Source organism: Sus scrofa, chromosome 7 (genome assembly GCF_054392235.1).
Source record: "Sus scrofa isolate SSC_HxYL_T2T_F1_AM1 chromosome 7, Sscrofa_HxYL_maternal_Yorkshire_Landrace_v2.0, whole genome shotgun sequence".
In the NCBI taxonomy this organism is placed as follows: Eukaryota; Metazoa; Chordata; class Mammalia; order Artiodactyla; family Suidae; genus Sus; species Sus scrofa.
In genome coordinates this window covers 48,542,486-48,559,911 of record NC_139389.1, presented here as the reverse complement: position 1 = coordinate 48,559,911, position 17,426 = coordinate 48,542,486, and the positions used below count along the sequence as shown (strand labels likewise).

The 17,426-nt window shown below is 36.1% G+C and overlaps 1 protein-coding gene across 1 annotated transcript in view; it reads left to right on the top strand.

Moving 5' to 3' along the window:
* The window catches only part of SUPT3H (SPT3 homolog, SAGA and STAGA complex component), a 397,798-nt gene that overhangs the window by 176,814 nt on the left and 203,558 nt on the right, over positions 1-17,426 (top strand). The gene's annotated exons all lie outside the window — the stretch shown is intronic.

Genomic DNA, 17,426 nt, shown 5'->3' with positions numbered 1-17,426 from the left:
AATGGTGGGGGAGTTGGTAATCAATATAATTTTATGTTCAACTGAAAAGGATTTGTTTACTTGTATGCTCATTTACCAGTTGCTGTGTGTTATGTTTAGAGTTCACAAGGACTTGTGTTACTCTTGTTTGTGTTTCTCAGCTTTTTCACCTTGGTTAAGGTTCAATGAATAATATTAAACAATTAAATTTGTATGTAAATTAAGATGTGCATGTGTGTATGTGTGTTGGATAACTAAGTAGCATACCTAGAGTATTTAGCTGATATAGAGAGTCACCCCAGGTCCTACAACATATTAATGATAAAGCTGAAAATAGAACACAGATATACTCTTCAGTTTCCACCTTTCATCTTCAGGATACAATCGAATATCAGAGAATTTAGTGACTCGCAAATGGTTATTGTTCTTGTTAACTGGGTCCGAGAGTTTAGTATTCAGTGTGATCTTATCTTAGAAAATACAGATGAAGTGCCCCTCCGTGTTTAATTTGAAAATACCTCCTTCTGATGCGACTCCACTCCAACATTACTCTCACTTTATTTCCTTTTCACAAAAATTAAAAACAAAACTATTTTATAGGGATAAGAGCAATCTTCCCATCTGTCTTTGCTGTTTTAATTGTTTATCTAGTGATTTAGCCTTAAGACATTAGGATAAAGTTAGTAACCAGAATAAAATTAATGATGGCAGGTTTAGTAAGTACTTTTTCAAAATGGTTTGTTTTCCTAGCACATAGATTAAAAAGAGACTTTCTAAATATCACTATTTTATACACTTAAAAATATATTTTTATAAGTATAAATATTATTCTTATTCCAAAGGCGTCACCGAATTGTTTTTAAGGTTTTGTTTTTTCTTTCTAGTGAGAAAATCTATAAGGGTTTTAACTATAAAGTATATGTGAGTTTGGGAAAATTGAGGTAGTTACACTGAATTGAACCATGGTTTTTCTGTTATGTATTATTCCTATAACATGAACTAAGAGTGCTGCAGACAATCTGGGTAGTTTTCTACTTCCTCACCAATTCCCCTACCCCCAAACCCCTGGTCTGGAGTAGACTGTTGTAGGCTATTGCATTTTAATGGCATAATAACAGTGTGAAGTATAGGGAATGTACCTATGTGAAAGGAGAGTAATGGCAAACAGATTAATTTGGCATTTTCTTTTTTAAAATTAAAGCTTATGTATATAGAAAATAGTGTTTCCTCACTCTGGCACTCTTTATTTTCCTCTTTCATTTGAAAAAAATGGACTCTCTCAACTTTTTTCACTTAGGGTTTAAGAACACACCTATATAACTGAACACAAGCTCTCTGAATTTAATGAAGAATTGAATAGTACAATATGAATAATTAAATTTGAAATGTTAAATATTATTGTGAGTCATCCAGCTTGTGAATGATGTATTTTAACAGTCACCTGAACATACTTTCTTCGCTTTATGAATCTTTTGAAGGAGGAGGGGGAGCTCCCTGAAGCTGAGAGAATTCAGATTGTGTTATCTAATATTCTGGCTCCTCATCCTTACTGAGGGAGCCAACTTGTGACGCTCCTTTGGAAACCTCTGGGCTTAGAGCATCCCCTCTGCCTCCTTTCCCTTGCGCAGTTGTGTGAGGATTCTGTCTGTAAAGGCTAAGCAGAGATTTGCCAAGGAGTTGGAAAAATGAAATGTGTTCATGACAAAGGAAGCTCTAATTCTTCTGAGGGGGCCTGAGGTTATGGAAGTTAGAGATCCTGGATTCCTGGAGTGATCTGGGGAAGCCAGATTCCTCTGGGCTGAGATTTTTCTGGGATTTTACTGTTTATCAAACTCTCTGTGTTGGTTATATGGATAAGCTGCAAAGACAATTTCAATAAGAATTGCATACCTACTTCTTCAGCTTGTCTCAAAGTATCAGTTTTAATCTCTCTGTAATCTGTATTCTAACACATCTACTATGGTGAAATTCACCCTACACTTACTGTTTTAGTATTTCTTCATTAAGTCAGAATTTTTACCACTTTTAGCATTGGGAAAATTTTACATTAATTAGTAGAGTGATTTCTGAACTTTGTTCCAGAACCCAGAGATTTACATATATGCCTATGTGATTTATGCATAAAGATGCCGTAGATTTCCCCAGTTGTGCAGTTTCAGTATTTACAATAATTTTTTAGACTTAAGATGAATTTAATATCATAAACAATTTGAATAAATAGAGAGGAAGCCATTGATTTGCGTTTGACTTGGAAGATTTTTTTTTTTTTAACTTTTCAGTAGATTTCTTTTTCTGGCTCTTGATATAAAAAACATTTGGATATTTCAATTATCCAAATTTTCCCTCTTAATCCTATAAACTTAGCTATTGTAGCCTTTTGTACGTTGGTTTCCTTTTCTGCATGTTCCACACTTAATTGTCAAAAAATCATTTATAATTTATCCAAGTGTCACCCAATAACCTACTTCAAGTACACTAATTGGATATATGCTTACATGGTCTTTAATTTTTAATTTTATTTTTCTTGTGGTAGAAGCTGAAATAAATGACATCTGAGATCCCTCCAGCTTCTATGAAAGACAATATTATAGAGTAGTGAGGGGTTGATTTTTAAAGTTTGCAGTTGGACTGGTGAGTGTTGGGATCCTATTTCTGCCACTCATTAAATGTGTGACCTTGGGTAATCTGGTTAAACTCTTCAAGCCGAGAAATGGAAATAATAATAGTACCTACCTCATGAGCTGTTTTGACAATTAAATCAGTTCAATAGTGTCTAACACATAGTAAATTTTCAGTATTATCATAAATATCATTTGTTTTTATATTACTCATCTCTTTTGCTATAGTGACTATAAATCTTACATCTTTTCAGATTCATTAATTTTTTTCTTCCTTTTTTTTTTTTTTGGCTATGGCATGTGGAAGTTCCCAGGCCAGGGTACAAGCCTCTACCACAGCAGTGACCTGAGCTGCTGCAGTGACAATGCTGGATCCTTAACCTATTGTGCCACAAGGGAACTCACTCTTTTTTTTTTTAATTGCTGCTGTGAAAAAATATAATCTGGCACCTTTTTGAATAATTTTTACCTATTCCCCCAAAGCATACCAACTATAATAAAATTTGTAGCATTTTTTTTCCCCTCGAACTCTTATATTCAGTAAACATTTACTGAGTTCCTGCTATTGGTGTTTCAGTTCATAATGATGAAAAAGATCGAGTCTCTACCATCATGCAGTTACCACTAATTTAGTAGTCTTATACTCTAAATATGTGTGTGTGGATTTCAAAGGGTGTAATTAGTTCATCTTTGGATAGGTGTTAGAGATGATTTCATAGAAGGAGAAATACATTTGATCAAGACCTTAAAAGATAGAATGGTATTAAACGGGTGACAAAATGTGGTGGCAGATTGAGAGAGTACAGCCAAGCCTTCTAGGTAGTGTCAGTCATATATATGTATGGGATTACAGGAAAAAAGGAAAAATAGGGGTTCTTTTCCTTTGGCATCTTTCAGGTTCTGCCTATTACCTCTACCTGTGAAAATGTTAAGACTTCAAAAACACACCCTTTCATTCTCTGCCCTGGTATCTTCTACTGCGTAATGTAATGCCACCCCATGCTGTCGGCCAGAGAACTGTAATTATTGGCTCTTTCTTGCTAACACCATATTCACAAGTCACATGAATTGTATGTAGGTATTTTTTTCTCAACTAAGAGGCAACTACCCAGGTACCTTCAGGTTTTGATCGGCTTTACCAGCGTTCAGTGTGTGTGCTCACTGAAATGGCACAGCATGGAGAAGACTCTTTGGAACCAGAGATCCCATTGAAATGAGGTGGGAGGTGAATCCCATCTAAATAGCTGTCCTTCATCCCCTGTATGTTTTTCCTTAGTATTTTTGTCTTCAACACAACAGTCTCTTTGATTTTTCTCTTTTCTCACCCTCCCTCTTTCCTTTCTTCTTTCATTTCCTCCCTCCTTCACCCTTTCCTCCCATATTTTCACAAACCTATACTTCATGCCCACATGCAACTGGCACTGTGGTAGGTGTTAAGAATACAAATTTAAATAAGACATGCTCTCTCCTCTAAAGTCTGGGGAAGAAGAGATAAATGAGTCATTATAAATGTATAATGTAATATATGCTATAGTAAGTGCTGTGGAAGCATCTAAGGGAGTGAATCTGTTATTTATTGCCACAATAATGCTGCGTAACAAAAAGCTTTTAATCGTAGGTAGTAAAACCTCAGCATTTATGTTTATGTAGGTCAGGCAGCTTTACCAGTCTTGATTGGGTTCTGTCATCAGTCCACCCTTTCACCTGACCTAAGGTCCCTCAGTTGGGAGAACTGCAGTGACTCAGCTCTGCTCCCTCTGTCTTTAGTTTGCCAGCACATTAGCCTGGGCACGTTTTCCTGGCAGTGGCAGAGTGCAAGAGCACAGGCTGAAATGCTGCAGTGGTTCTTAGTCTGTCCTCTGCTTGCTTACATCCCGTTGGCCAAAGCATGCAGCATGATGGAGCTCAGAGTTGCCAGTGTGAAGGCACTTAAAGTTAGCAGTGGACTGCGTATGGTGTGTGGTAAAGAGTTAGGGCTATCAAAGGATTTCCCGCACAATTTGAATAGCAAAATAAAGAGTAATGGATTATAACCCACAGAATAAAATAAATACCCATGAGTACAAATTAAAAAAAAAAAATTGTTAGGGCTGTGTCTGTGCAATAAACCACAGAGGAGCACCTAACTTAAACTGGGGATTAGGGGAAAATTTTCAAGGGTGGTACTCTCTTGAACTAAATGTTGAAGGAGTTGGTCGAATGAAAGAAGAAACAAAGGCACGCCTGTCTGAGAGGGACATTACAAACAAAGGCCAGGAAACGTGCAGCCTGTTGTGTGGTCAGGTAGCTGTTGACATGCCAGGCGGGGATAAAGGATGCATGTCTGGAAATAAGGGCAGGACTGAAGGCAGACACTAGATTTCTTTTCTTTTTTTTTTTTTTTTGCTTTTTAGGACCGCACCCATGGCATATGGAGATTCCCAGGGTAGGGGTTTAATTGGAGCTATAGCTGCTGATCTACACCACAGCCACAGCAACGTCAGATCTGAGCTGTGTCTGTGACCCACACCACAGCTCATGGCAATGCCAGATCCTCAACCCACTGAGTGAGGCCAGGGATCGAACCTGTGTCCTCATGGATGCTAGTCAGATTTGTTTCTGCTGAGCCACGATGGGAACTCCCAGATGCCAGATTCCAAAGGAGGTAGGAGTTTGAAGAGTTGTAGGATTCTGTGATGGTGCTAAGCCTAGGTGTTAATACAATTTTATTGATATTAATTATTATTACTATTTTTATTTGCTATTACAGAGCAAGTCCTTATGAAAGATAATAATATATAGGCCAGTAGTTGGTACATGTGTATGTTTTTATTAATTAATTAATTTTTTGCCCCCCCCCCTTTTAGGGCCACACCTCCTGTGGCATATGGAGGTTCCCAGGATAGGGGTCGAATCAGCTGTAGCCACAGGCCTACAGCACAGCCACAGCAACATCGGATCCTTAACCCACTGAATGAGGCCAGGGATCGAACCTGCATCCTCACGGATACTAGTTGGGTTCATTACTGCTGAGCCACAATGGAAACTCCCTGTTTTTATTAATATTTTTAGCCCGTTTAGAAGACTGCGCATGTTATTCATGTAAGCTATTAGAAATACAGAGTGAGGTTTTCATGATGTTATAATTTTAAAGATTAACATGACTTCTGCTGATAATGTGTGTAAATAGCTATAGAGGAATCTTATTTCTACATACCAAAAATTTAAAGTTAAACCAAAAGATCATTTATTATATCCTATGTATTTATTCTTAGCGGAATTGTTATATATAATTAAGACGTACGGTGTGTGTTGTGTTATCACTTTTTTCATCCATGTTCCTAAGAACAGACTTACAATGCAGTTCTTCTGGGTAAACTAAATTTCATTTTGATTTGAGGAAATTTGTGGAGACTAGAGATAAACTTTTTAATTTTTTCAGAACAAAAATGAGTGATCATTGTCCAGTTTACATATTCTAGAAAGACAATTGTCTTGTACACTTCCTGATTGAAACTGAAGCCCTTTGTGAAGGAGCAAATGGAATGTATTATGTGCTACAACTGGAATATATTATGTATTTTCCTGTTGGCAGTCATGAATATTTGTACAATTAATTTCTGGGTTGCTTAATTGGTAATATAACAGTTTTGTACTGTTTTCCATATTTTTTAATTTGCAGATTTATTTAGTCAGTTTTATGGTATATGAGACTGAGACCATTGTTTGGGGTGATAAATTAAATCCTGGAAATAAAAGTACATTAGGAGAGAGATTATTTACAACAGTGGTATTAATTATTACCAGGTGGTTTTACTAGAATTCTATTTAAGGAAGTGTAATTAGTTATTATTTTGGCATGAGTTTGCCTCATTTTAAGAAAATGATGGGGGAGGGAAACTTCTTGTGAATTTGACATCAGTCTCAACAAACATTCTGGGATCTGTAATGAGTAGGAACCTGCATGGGTTCACAGTTTATACTGGAGTAAAATAAATTCCCTTTCTGATAGAGTAATGCCATGGCAGTAGAGTCCAGAATGTTCTTATGCATGAGATGGAGATTCATGGTCCAGACAGAGGCAGCTTCGTCATTGGTGCAACCCATCCCAGCCTCAAAAATGCTGATTGATGAATCTTTTGTCTCAGGGATATCTCTTAGCTTACTGAACTTGATATTTGGTTTATGACTTGTTAAATACTTAAATTAGAGGTTTTCATTCCTTTTGTTTATTTAAAAGTTTTGGAACCTTTTTCATAAAAAAAAAAAAAAAAACCAACCAGGACACCAGTATATAAGCCAAATAAATGCCAAACTACTCTGATTCAAGTGCCGATTGGAAGTGGAGGTAAATTGAAAAAAGTCTTTCCAAGGATATACCTTTTAAGTAGAGACCTAAATGATAAGAAGTGGGAAATCATTGAAGAAACCTTGGAGAAGAGTAGAGAGGGCGATGGTTTCTTGGGGTAGATTAGTAGTTGCCTGGGGGTAAAAATGGGGGTGGGGATTATCTGTAAATGCGTGTGAGGCATCTTTTAGGAATGATGGAAATGTTCTAAACCTGGATTATAGTGAAGGTATTACAACTCTTTAAATTTTCTAGAAATCACTGAAGTATATGCTTTAAACGTAAATTTTATGGTGTATAAGTGCTATCTCCATCTGTTTAAAAAAGATTCTCTTTACCCAAAAAAGTTGAAGCAAACTTTCTGCATATTTTTTAAAGACTTGTCATGTAAAAGATAGATTTGATGTTTTATCTAGTTATAATTCGAGTTCTAGCTCAGCTCTCGTTCTAGTTCTAAGCCCGGTGTATGGAAGTTAGCAAACAGAACTTCAAAGTGTCTCTCCAAGAGGAGGAGGGAGAAACTTAGTGTTACCAGGTTATGGGATCTTTAAGAGATTCAAACACCATAATTCATGTCAGGCACATGTAAAACCCTCAATAGATGTTTACTTTCAAAGAAAAATAGATATAGATGAAGATACAAGTATATACGTATGTAGTGTTGTATGTGTGTTTGTATGGATTTATATAAATATGTGTGAGAAAGCAAATGTGCTAAAATGTTAACAGTTGGTGATTCTGCCTGATAATATAATTGTACTGTTACTTCCATTTTTTCTGTTTATCTGAAATCTTTCAAAGTAAAAGGTTTAGTGGGGGGAAAAAGAGGAAGGCTTAGGCTGACAGGGTTGTGAAGGCAGTCTCACAAACGCTGTCTGAAAGCATAGTGAGAGCATCCTTCAGTATCTGAAATAGAGAAAACTAGGTTTATTTTTTTATTATGATAAAGGAAAAAAAGACATGTTGGTCAAGCGTGATCTCTCAGCCGGGAAGATTGCTTATTTTATGTAGAGTTTTCAGGAAGCATGGAATTCAGGGGTTGGTGGTGTTCTGGAGGTTGAGGTCATCTGTAGAAGAGACGTTACTCAGGTGAGACTGATGTGTGTGGGTTGGCACTCAGAGCAAGTGTTTTGGCCTGTGTCTGTGCCTAATTGACTTTCAGAAGTTAGGAGCTGCCCTTGTTAGGTGATCCAGACGAGGTCGAATCTGGTTCTGGTGGCCGCTTACTGTAGCTACCAAAAAATCCTTAGTTTGTAGTAACTTTAAAAATTTTCAGGAGTTCCCATTGTGGCACAGTGGTTAACGAATCCAACTAGAAACCATGAGGTTGCGGGTTCGATCCCTGGCCTTGCTCAGTGGGTTAAGGATCGGCGTTGCCATGAGCTGTGGTGTAGGTTGCAGATGCGGCTTGGATCCCCTGTTACTGTGGCTCTGGCATAGGCTGGTGGCTACAGCTCCGATTCAACCCCTAGCCTGGGAATCTCCATATGCCGTGGGAACGGCCCTAGAAAAGGCAAGATCAAAAAAAAAAATTTTTTTTTTCCAGCCAGCGTGAATTCCAGTGCCTAACACACAGAACCACACAAAATATCTCTAGAATGACTAAGGGATCAATCAGATTAACCAACTGAACCAATTACTTGTGATTATCACCACCATCATCTTGCTTAAAACTGAAGAACTCTGAAGTTCTAGCACCTCAGGCTGCCCCTTATTCGGAATCCCATCACTAAGATTCTTAAGTCATATTGGAGTCTTTTTGCTTATGTCAGCATTGCCTAAATTGATTTTCAATGCTTTATAACTAAGTGGGCTTAGAAAAATGATTACATACACAGTAAATACATTAAAACCAAGTTCCTGCTGGACATTTCAGTGTCTAAAATGGTAACGTGCATTGCAAACCTAGAGAAGAATAAAACAAGAAGGTATTTCCTCAATTATTTAACTGTAGGTTACTGTTTTTTTGGTTTTTTTTTTGTTTTTTTTTTTTCCCCTGAGCAACATCAGTTTGAGATGTGCTGGTATATATAGTATGCCACGTTCATCCGTTTTGCTAATTTTCTAAGTATCTGGTGCAAATTTCTCCATCCCTGAGGGACTGTCTCATTGCATGTAAATCTGAAGCTTACTCTGGCTAATGCCATGGGCAAATCTCTGAATTTTCCTAAATCTCTGACTCCCAGTCCATGAAATGTGCTTGAAAATGTGGATGAAATTCATGATTATACTGTGTCTATAACCAATGTTATAGAAAGTTAATTTTTTACTATTAAATTTCAGCAATAATAAGATAGTTAAATCCTTGTGTTAGTTAATGTTTTGAGGGCCTAGGGGACTAAACTTCATTGAGGTTATTATCTCTCTGGAAGCCTTAAAAGTTATTAATTGAACTGGGTTTCCTTTATATTATTTTGTTTATCTTAATCTTTGATAAGTGAACATTTAAGGTTAACTTGTCGAATTCGTTACAGGTTTTGCAAATTTAACATGGTATTGCAGAGAAAGAGTTATGAACAAACTAACCCTTAACTGAATTCGTGACCCTGAGATGGTTATTTAACCTCTCTGACCTTTATTTTTCTTCTTTTTTGAAAAAAATGAATGGACTAAATCTTTTAGGTCCTTCCCTGACCTACCACACAGAGCTTGGTATTCTTCTCATTCATTCCCTTTTCTACTTCTCAGATAAAGAGCACTTATTATCATTTGCTTTATGCTGCTATTCATTACAGTTTGAAATGGGGATATTTGCAGCTTAGGAATATCAGATATGTGATAAAAATTGCCCTATGAATTGCTAGAAGAAATTCATATAAATATTATGCTATTTTGGTAAAATTCCTCAGGTACACATTCTCATACTTTGTGCTAATTCTAGGTGAACTTTCCGAGATACTTGGTTTTTACAAAATTTTCTCATTTTTTCTCTTTCCTTTTTCTTAAAAGCCATTTCTTTCGCACACCAAATATTAATAAATGTCCGTTTTAAATATTCACACTGCCTCCCTTCCCCTGTCCCACACTTCCCATTTCATGATTCTGCTCTGTGTTTTCTTGTTTCCTTTGTCATCTTTTTATCATACAAATTGTTTATTGAGTAGTTTATTATGTATATTATCCATCATATCTTTCCTCATTGGAATGCAAACTCTACTCATTTTGTTACCTCTTTTGTTTATTGAGGTAACCTACCTAACCAGAGCAGTGCCTGATACATACTAGGCACTCAGTAAATATTTGTTGATTGAATATTAATACATGTAGTAATTAATACTTATAGGTGATTTAAGTGTTTAATTTTTCAAAGTTTTACGCTGTATTAACATTTATTTTACTTTAAACAAATACATTTATTAGTATCTCTTTTTTCACCCTGAGTATTGTAAATTTTCCATCATAAGCGATAATTTCATAATCTTGCTTTTCTTATATCTTAATATATTTATACTTAATCCACAGAGGGTTATAAAATTCTAAAATATTCCCAAAGTTTGTTTAAATTCCATATGAATATATACTAGATTAAAGGGACGGGGGGGATGGATGTTGAAAAATCAAGCAAGCAAGGAGAAAATTGATCTTATAGCTAGAAAAACTGTTGCTTTATGTATTTATTTTAATTTACTTGTCACTTTGGCTTTCTCAGAGCCATTGCTAATTGAATTCATTTCTTCCTTTGGAAAACAGAGAGATAAAATCAAGTTATGAAGGTTAGTGGTATTAAAAATTGAAGAGTAAGGAGAATTTGCATGTGTTTATGACTGTCTGATTGCCTTAAATGATTGCTCTTGGTCAAACTTCTGCACTTTTTAACCCCTTTGCACAGAGGGTAAATCAGTCTCAGCAAATATTGGGTAAGGATGACATCAGCAGCCTAATGTCTGCTCGCATGTGCCGTCTGGTGCCAGATTAGCTCACGGGAGCATGTGCTAGGGGTTCCAGCCTGCTATTCACTCTAATGCCAGTTAGGAGAGATTCCTGGGTATTACAGTAATACCGAGCCTATAAAAGTATAATCAAATAAGTGGTTTGAAGAGAAAAAGGAAACTTTCTTTTGGGGCAGAAAGTCACCCAGGGCCTTTTTACACCAAGCAGTAGTCACACAGTGTCCATCCCAAAGTCATGTCACTTACCTGAGGTAGAAAACATTCAAAAAACCAAAAGTGTAAAAAAAAAAAAAAGAAAAAGTGACTAGCTCCCAAGACCACAGCAATTACTTAACCACAGTATCCAGAATAATTTAACCACATTAGAGTTTGTAGCCAGTGGTAAGTACTGAAAGCAGCTCAGCATCCAAGAAGACGCACACATGGCCGTAAAGAAACGTCTCTTTGTCCTTCTAAGTTTGGTTCCTGGATCTTTATGAGCAGATCTGCGTGCGGGCCTGGTGTTCTTCCGGATTAGCAGGCTCCCTATCACAGATTTTTTAGCAAACTTAACTCTCTTGGCTTCTTTTTCAGACTCTCCCCCATCCCCTGGCTTTATGGAGTATAATTGACAAAATTGTTGGCTATTTAAAGTGTATAGTGTGATGACTTGATATACATATACACTGTGAAAAGATCTCTTTAATTGAAGAATCCCTTTAATTAAAACTTATTCAGTCCTTCCACTCTGTTCTTAATTAGGGCTTGAAAACTTGAAAACGAATATTTTAGATTTAAAAGTTGACCCTGTTAAATATACTAAAAGAGAATAACATAAAATCCTGTGATACCATCCCCAAATACAAAGCACTACTTTTTGTATTAGTATTATTATTTTAATGTCTTTAAGGGGCAGTGGAATGTTTCCTGGAAACAATTTCCACATATAGGACCAGGAATATGTTGTAGCTTTATTGTTCTTCCTCCATTTATTTTTCTTTATTTAATTCATTCTCTGTTCCCCATTTAAAATTATTTTCTTCTTAATTTCATGATTGTTGCCCAATTTACTCAATTTAGCAAGATTTTAATTTTCTTACAAGTTATAAAAGTGATTTTCTTAAAATGTAATTTTCTTATAATTCTTGACGACAGAAGTTTTTAGGATTTAAGGATTATAGCTGCTTGTATAGGCCAAATTAAATATCTGAAAAGGCATCTTTAAAAATCATTGAATCCAGTCCCTTCCTTTCATTGTCGAGGAACTGAGGTACCCAGAAATGTTACTTGCCCGAGGTTACAGTACTACTTGGCCGCAGAGTAGAAACCAGAACCAGGTCATCTAACTTTCATTCTAATTTCTTTTCATCATAACTGATTGCCCCTTCTTTGTAGCTGATGGCCAGGATGTCGTGGGACTTTTAGCTGCATTATCGTAATCTTCCTAATTGGATACTGGCCATATGAATTGTATCTGTTTGTTCTCCTCTGCTCACATCTCTGGGCCCTCATTCAGCTGGGTGCCTTTACTGCTCTGAGTGGAGGAAGTGACTACAGGGAGGTTCAGGTGGGCAGCTACCCCTCACCCCTTGACGATCATGAACTTAGTCCTCAGCTTCACCGCGTGGAAAAACACTCTCTGCAAAGGAAGGGAGAAATTCCCCAAGTGCTTTTTGGTTTTTTTTTTCTATTTTGGGACCCCAGAACTGAAATAATAAGGGTTAATTGTTTGAAAGTAAATGGTATACAAGTTTATTTATTATTCATCCATTCCCTTAAGAAACTTTTCTGACTTTTTGTTTGTTTTTGTAAAAATTATGTTGAGACCTCTTAGTATTAATTAAGCTGATTTGTTTGGTAGAAAATAATTTGGAAAGCCCCTTTGCCCCAGGCAAACTGGGAGTGTTGGTATTGCCAATAGTTTTTATATATGTATTTTAATCAGTGCAAAAAAATTGTTCATTTCAATAAATAAATACTTATTTAAAAAGATGTTTGATATATTTTTCTTCATTGGATATTTCTTTGGGGTTTGTACTAATATATATGTTGGTATGGTTTAAAGAGATAAACATATTGTATATGCTTGCTGAGTTTGTTTCTCTTCTTTAAGAGAACTTGGGGTTGATGGTCAACATCATACATCATTAAGGAATTGCAACTTAAAACAACAGACACATTACCACACGGTATTAGAATGACTCAAATCCAAAATGTTGGAGAGGATGAACTCTCATTGCTGATGGGAGTGCAAAATAGTACAGACTGTTTGGAAGACAGCTTAGCAGTTTCTTACAAAACTAAACATACTCTTACCATAGAATCCAATAAGCACACTCTTTGGTATTTACCCAAGTGACTTGAAAAGTTAGGTCCAGACAAAACTTGCATGAATGTTTATAGCAGTTTTTTTCAGAATATCTAAAACTTGGAAGCAACTAAGATGTCCTTCAGCAGGTAAATGGATAAACAAACCACGGTATATCCACACAGTGAAGAAATACTATGTAATGATTAAAAAAAGAGTTATCAGTCCATGAAAAGAAGATGAAGGAACCTTACATGCATAATGCTAAGTGAAAGAAGCCAAACTCAAAAGCCTACCTTATGATTATACCTATATGACATTCTGGAAAAGACAAAACCATGGAGGCAGTAAAAAGATGAGTCATTGCCAGGGTTTGGGGAGGATGAGGGGTGAAAGCCCAGAGGATTCTTGGTGAAACCATTCTCTATGATACTGCAATAGTGGATACATATCATTATACTTCAGTCAATATCCATAGAGAGATTCACACACACTTATCCCTGATGTAAACTGTGGACGTTAGTTAATAATAAGATATCAATCAATATTGGCCCACTAATGCAAGATGTTAATATTAGGGAACATACTGGGCGTGGAGGGAGAAGAAGTGAGGCAGTATGTGGAAACTCTGTGCTTCCCACTCAGTTTTTCCGTAACTGCTCTAAAAAAATGAAAGTCTCTTATAATTATTTAAAAAAAAAAAGAGTTTGGGGTTAATTTCTTTCCACAGTTGGTGATAAGTTGGGTGTAAGAAGAAAGGGTCTATGGATACATCATCAGATATGTACATTTATGTAGAATCTGGAGTTTAGCAAAAGATGTTGATAAATGAATAATGTGTTAGAATTTTCACACATACTTGGGAAGCGTCTTGGCATAAATGACAAGCAAAAGATGTCAAATAGAGGTTCACCATAGAGAAAGACATCAAATATCTAGCATCTTCCTTCCTTCCCATTTAAAAACAAAAAACAAACCTTTATTTTTTTAAACTGAGGTTAGAAACGACTGAAATGGAGTGTTGTTATTTTTTGAAAACACAGTGACTGTAGTAATATTCGGTGTATATTTTTAAAAATTTGTTTTCTGTGTTTTGGAAATGTTTCCATAACTAGTTCTTACTCTTTTATTCTGCAACTTTCTATTAATAGATTTTTTTTTTTTACTTTAATAGATGTCTATATAAAGGGTATCTCCCAGTTTTAGACTGTGTTGGGTTTACACATAACACACACACACACACAAACACTGAAAGGCTTAGTGGTAAGTTGTGCAGGCTTTTTGAAAGAGGACCCCATGGTTTTGTTCAGTATACATCTTCCTATGTCTAAGTGTACAGAATAGAAGTTGTGCTTATGTCATACTTTGATTATGTACCTGACAAGGGAATTAGAGTTAGCTGAACTCTTGCTCACTGAGGCATTTGATCCTGGGATTCAATAAAACCAGTCTTGTTTGGATGAGAAGATAAGGTATAAGTGACTCTGCCAATATCACGATTAAGTGGCGTTTAGCGAGGTTACTGTGGACTTATCACTTACTGTGACTATAATTATCAGAAGTCATATAATAACTAAAGTGGAGGCCTGTGTGTTGTAGCAGTGAAGCTACTACAGAAGACCAGAGGAGAGACAGCCTTTTCAGCAACATGTCCGGAAAGACCTTTAGTGGAGGCTGGTCTGGCAGTACTGGTGTTGTTTGAAGCATCTAGGCAGTTATGGGATGGAATTCAGCCTCAGACCCTGTTGGTTGGGAATGGACCCAAGACAAGTCAGTCAAGGCATCAGTTAGTAGTACAGTAGGTCTTTAATGGAAAAAAACAATCAAAAGGTTTGTGTAAGTACCAATTACTTGTATTTTGTCTTTAAGTGACTTAAAAGTATTATATACATTGCAGAGCAAAAAAGAAGAGACTATGGCTAGATACAGTGTTTTTCATTTCCATTTTCCCCAAACCACTGTGGCAATATCTAGCCTTGTGCATTTGGGGAAAAAATGGCAGAAGTAATATGAGAAAAAATGTGGAATTAAAGCTGAAGAATTAAGAGCACTGAAAACTAAAATGGTATTCTCATCAAAATCCTGTCCCTAGTTATATCTTTAGCTGGTTTTAGGTACTTTACATGTTTGTGCTAATGAAGACTATTTTTCATTGAAATATTGATATAACCTTGAGGTAAAACTTGGTAATTATTTGTGCATTGTATTAATATAAGAATTTTTAAAATATTCTTTTTTACCAGAGAATTAGGGAGTAAACTGAATTCATTGTTTAATCTTTGAGTCAATTATTTCCCTTTGATAAATTTGTACTTTTTCTTTGGTGAGATTTAAATTAAAATAATGGAAGGGGAACTTTGTTCAGGCAGTCCAAAGAACTAAATATTCATATGACTAGGTCAGTGAACGTAACAGGAGATTTTTGCCACTTGGAGGTTACCATCTCATGGGGACTTTTTATTCCATTTCTGTTCTGTTGGCTTGTTTATCCTTGCACCAATAGCATGCTATCATAATTACTGTGGCTTTATAATAAACTTGTAGGAAATGTCTTCCCACTTTGTACTTCAAAAGCATCTTGACTGTTTTTGGCTCTTGACTCTTTCACATAAAATTTAGAGCTGGTTTACATGTTTTTAATTGCGTTTTCTTCCTTTGTGTGCCTTTCCCCCAGCTTTATTGAGATCTGATTGATATGTAATATTATGTATGTTGAAGGAGTACAGTGTGTTGATTTGATACACTTGTTTATTGGAAAATGATTGCCACCATAACTTAAGCTAACACCCCCATCACGGCTCACAAGTACCATTTCTTTCTTTCTTTCTTTTTTTTTTTTTTTGTTGCTTTTTAGGGCTACACCGCAGCATATGGAGGCTAGGGGTCAAATTGGAGCTTTGCTGCTGGCTTACACCACAGCCACAGCAATGCAGGATCGGAGCTGCTATATCATAGCTCACGGCACCGCTGGATCCTTAACCTACTCAGCAAGGCCAGGGATCGAACCTGTGTCCTCATGGATGCTAGTCAGCTTTCATTAACCACTGAGCCATGACAGGAACTCCTACCATTTCATTTTTGTGGTGAGAACATTTAAGATTTCCTCTCTTATCAGATTTTACCTGTGTGATACAGTACTGTTAACTGTGATCACCACACTGTATGTTACCTTCCCAGGACTTCCTCATCTTCTAACTGGAAGTGTGTCCTCTTTAAGCATCATCTTCCTATTTCTCCTACCCCCAGCCTTTGGCAACCACCACTTTGCTATTTCAGTGAGTTTGTTTTGCCTCTGTGTTGATGATACTTAGGTTGCTTTTATATTGAAAAACGTGCTAGCTTGTCTTATTAATTGAAATTTTTTGTTTCCCATTTTTTGGGGGGTTTTCTGTGTAGATACTCAGATTATCTGTGAATAAGAACAGTTTTGTTTTTTTCTTTTTAAGGCATATGTAGTTTAAACCTTTTCTTGCCTTTATGTTGTGGCTATAATCTTCGACCAGAAGTGGTGATAGTAGGAATCCTTATATTGGTTTGAACTTCAAAAGGTTTGAGTGCTTCTGAGTATGTTTTTTCCTATATGGTGTTTGGTAGGTTCCCTTCATCAGATTAAGGAAAATCCTTTTGAGTCCTAGTTTGCTAAAATTTTTGTCATGAATGGTTGTTTAATGATTTTTCCAATGTCTATTGAGATGATCATATAGTTTTTCTATTTTCCTATTTTATGTAATTAATGATCTTAATAGATTTATGTTTTACTGTTGCTTTCCTGGCACCCAAAAAAGTCTGCCCCACAAAGTTATTCTTCAGAATTGAAAGAGAGATAAAGATTTTCCAGATAAGTAAAAGTTGAAGAAGTTCATAACCACTGGAGTAGCCACATAAGATATGTTAAAGGGACTTCTTCAACCTAAAATGAAAGGATGCTAATTAGTAATAGTAAAATACTTGTACTCGCATACATTTCACTATTACTAATTAGCATCCACTGGTTCAATTCAGAATACTCAAATGTTTTCTTTGTGGGTAAATCAGTTATACACCTCGTATGAAGTTTATAAGACCAGCATCATAAAAATAACCGTTAAGTACCATAATTTGTTAATGATGCACAAGGTAAAAACATGTACACTGTGAAATCCAAAACTTTTAAAATGTGATGAGAGGGGAGAGTAAAAGTACAGTATGAAAACCTGAGAAGCAGTAGAGCTGATGGTGTCCCAGAATGAATTCAAAGGCGGTAGAATAGCATGGCTCCAGCTTGAAAATGAGCAAAAAGGTTGAATTCTTGCTTATGCCTCAATTCAGGTTCAATTCAGGCCACC